A 4,325-nucleotide genomic window follows, 5' to 3' on the forward strand; every position below is an offset into this window, starting at 1 on the left:
GGTATCATTTCCTTTTCTGGACTTCACACATTTCTCCCCAGCATATAAAAGTACATACAGTTTAATTTCAACCTATACTCCTTCATGTTGTGGTTCTACTGCATTTTCAATCATCATTTAATGTTTGTGCAGAGTACATCCATATAGAATTACAAAATTAAACCTTTCCACTCCAAAGTCAGTGAAAAATGACTTCACTGTGACAGAACAGAAGAGTTATTTCTACTGTAAGAAAAATTTCAAGCAGCACAGATCGGACTTGGACCAACAGATGGTATATGAACATAAGACATGTTGACAATGAGGTGGTTCATGCTTCTGGAGTTAATTGCTATCAGTTCGTTTATTTGATACCACTGCTTCCCTTAACAAAAATGGTACCGCACGCCACTGCCTTAAACAATCGGCGAAGGGACGTATCGCTGAGGTTTAGTTTCAAGGCCGTTCGTCGTAGACTTTGTCGGGGCGAATGCAGCACCTCCTGAAGAACAAGTGCATGATTCTCTTCTGTCGAAACAGTTACTGGTCGACCAGACTTCCCCTTCCGTTGACACAGTACGCTACCAGAACGGCGAAATTTCGTAACAATAGACAGCATAACTGTGTTACTTGGTGCCGTCTTATTAAATTTCTCTTGGAATTGTTCTGTCACCTTTTTCAAACTCGGTCCCCCTTCACGACCACTTCCGTATGAGCGGAAATAGTACTCAACTATGAATATTTTTTCCTCCGTCGAGAGACCCATTTTCAACAACGGCACAACACAATTTCCTTTTCACTACTGGGAAGACGGAATGCGCGAGTTTCAGTTCTGTAATTTTTGGCGCACACTGTACTATATGACAACGGAATAGTTCAGCTGTACACACAAAAGCATACCAACGTCTTCTGAATTCCAAGACCTCCAAGACGCATTGTTGACCATTGTGACCAACGAAGCAAAACACAACTTCCCAATGCAGTAACTCTAGAGGTTCTAGCGGCAGAACCAGTAACTCCAAGTCACGGATTACCTCCTCAGATTACTTACTTAATTCGTTTGGTAGATGGCACCACATTTGGATGAGTCCGCCGAGGTTGGTAATGTATGGTGATCTGTATTTTTGCACTCATAGAAATAGTTGGTTAAGCTACTTTCAGTCGAAGTACACGATAAATACCGTAGTATGATCTGTGATAAATTGTGTCGGGGAATGAAGAATAAGGAGAGAGTATTTATCGTTGTATAGGTTTCAGTTATTGTGTTCGGGTCGGGCGTCGCTAGGGTCGCTAGCGACAACGAATAAAGATTCGGAACTCCGACGCGTAAGTCAGTCAGTCGGAGTCGTCGAAATGGTCGGAGCTACTGCTGCCTAGAGAAAGCTCATCTGGAGCGCACACAACAATAGCTTCTGTGGTAACAGCCACTGTCACAGCAGCAACACTGTCAGCCGACTCCGACAGCGGTCACCTAGACCCTTGGGAAGCCCACTGCCAGCCCTTACCGTCCTACGGCCGGCTCGCAGTCACCCGGCTGCAGACGAAAGCAAGACCGCTGCGCCGGTATTCACCAGACGTGTCCTGTTTTAGAATTACGGCCCTTTCCAGGTCTCCGCAATACCTGACCGGTTATCGCACACTCTGCTTGCCTGCTCGTCTGTATACACTTCTTCTAACAGCAATAAATATATGTTTTACAAATTTATGTGGTTGTCTCTCCGAGTACCGGAACCCGACATCCCACACCACCATTTTGTCGGGAAAAGAATTGAGAACTGTTGACGTTTCAACAGTATGTCTATTTTATTTAATTTTCTAGGACAAAATGTTTGTGATAAGTAATCAAACTCGACCTCTCACTTTTAATGTATATGAAGTAGAGCGTCAAAGGACATTCGCAATTTTTTAAGAATGGTTCCAGGTTTCCAACAAGAAACTTTCGAGTTTGACTTAATAAAACATCACCATTGTAAGTTACATCATTTTCCATAAAGTATGTTTATGTATTCCTTTGGGTAATTCCAAAGCGTTTCAGCAATAGATACGTCACGGCTATATGAAGGCTAGCAATCGTAGCGTTAAATCACAGAAAAATCTTATGTCGAAGCGCAGCCATAAATGGATATCTAACGTATATTCAGATTCCATTTCACAGACCTGAAAATTACATACCTCTGACAAAAAACCAGCTAACCAATTAACTAGCTAACTAACTAATAAATTAACTAGTTATGATTCTGCATTTCAGCATCCCGTTGCAATTGTTCAAATTAGCGTCCATTGTTTATCTTCCTTCAAAATTGCAACACTTTCACATTCTACTCTTCAACACTACATGTTTCGGCCCCAAACGGCCATCTTCAGGTGTTTTTATGTTACGGATATTTTACTAAAACTGTTAAAAACTGCTGCACTGTTTTAATTCGTGTTAAAATCACACGCTGTGATCTTATTTTTAAGTAAAACGAGATAAAATCCTTTAAAATTTCTATTGCATATTATTTCACCTCACCCGGGCCGTCGTCATTTTCGTAAATGTATCAAGGTGTTTTTCTCGGTAGCTTGCCCCTCACCTTCGTGGTCTACTTTCAGTTTTTGACTGCCATATGCTCCTGGTTTGTGTGCGCTTCCTCCACAGCGTGTGGCGTTGTCTTTACTAGACTAGTCAGAAACTGAAAGTAGACCACGAACGTGAGGAGCAAGCTGCCGAGAAAAACACTTTGATACATTTACGAAAATGACGACACCCCGGGTGAAGTGAAATAATATGCAACAGAAATTTTAAAGGATTTTATCTCGTTTACTTAAAAAGAAGACTACAGGGTGTGATTTTAACACGAATTAAAACAGTGTAGCAGTTTTTAACACAGTTTTAGTAAAATATCTGTAACATAAAAACACCTGAAGATGGCCGTTTGGGGCCGAAACGTGTAGTGTTGAAGTGTAGAATGTAAAAGTGTTGCAATTTTGACGGAAGATAAACAATGGACGCTAACTAACTAGTTATCTAGCTGGATAGATAACTAACTAATAAACTACCTTACCAGCCAAACAACTAACAATCTAATCAACTAAATAACAGACCAATGAACCAACTAACTCATCAATAAATTGTCCAACAAACTAACAAAATCTAGGTACCTAACTAATTATCGAACTAACCAACTAACAGATTTCATAGAGATGAATCGTTTTTGAGAAGCTAATAGTTGCTCAGCTATTTAAGAAAATCTCAGAATGATATGATGCCCAAATATTCATACCATATTTTCCAGAGTCCACCACTGATTTCTATCCAATGAATCTATTACACATCCCCATCCAATCATTTGAGAATAAATTTTAAGTAACCCACTTCACTACGTCTATGTCTTCCTAGTGATCTCTTTCCTTCAGGGTTTTCCTATAGAAAATTTGCATACTTTCGCCTCTGCTCCCATTCGTGCCACATGCCTTAACCACTCATCTTCCTTGATTTGACCGTTCTTTCAATATTTGTCAAGGAATATACATTATGAAGTTCTTAATTAAAATTAAAGGAAAATTATAGTCTTAATTTTAATCTTTCCTACTTTGGATAGCAGATGGGAAGATGAATATTCCTAACTGAATGGTAGCGAGCCTTCCCCGGATGTAATCTGGTCTCATTTTGTTCCTCAATGCATTTCCGAGTTGTTACAGTCATTCTCAATATTTGAAATTTTATGCGTTTCATAGGACATAATATGTCTTTATGGTATGATTTTTGCCATGTATTCTGGTGACGAGGCATTAACATTTACTTAGTTTTTTCTGTTTTTTTCCTCTGGATCTACCTACTTATTCACGCCTAAACGAGCTTCTGTATTTTCACTCTACTTTCCTTGTTTTTAAGAAATCAAAGTGGTCTTATGAGATCACCTTAATCGTGTGTGTATGTGTGTGTGTCTGCATGTGTAACTTCTCACTAAATTTTCAATGTCTGAACCAGTCTTTCTGAAAATTTGTTTGTATGTCATGGCACCTGAGCCCATCTTAATGATGTAATTCATAAATCCCTCCTATCAGTAATTCCAATATTACAGCTTCTCAGATTTCTGATATATAATTCCAATATTGTTAGAATGCCTGTACCAGACATCATGAAACCTGGTATGTATATTGTAGCGTATATAGCTGTTGCTATGCAACGATCGCGAGAAGTAACATGCTTTGTTTGGTAACGGCCGGTAAACACGTCAACAGTAACCGGGCTAGGTTGCTTCTGGGTTAACAGTTTTCGGGGCAGCAGATACGCATGCATCGGTCGAGATATTGGGCTGTAACAATTGAAACAGAATTTTCTATATGGTTCGTGTAGAAATGTT

The sequence above is a fragment of the Cryptotermes secundus genome, unplaced genomic scaffold, assembly GCF_002891405.2.
Source record: "Cryptotermes secundus unplaced genomic scaffold, Csec_1.0 scaffold174, whole genome shotgun sequence".
NCBI classification, from domain to species: Eukaryota; Metazoa; Arthropoda; class Insecta; order Blattodea; family Kalotermitidae; genus Cryptotermes; species Cryptotermes secundus.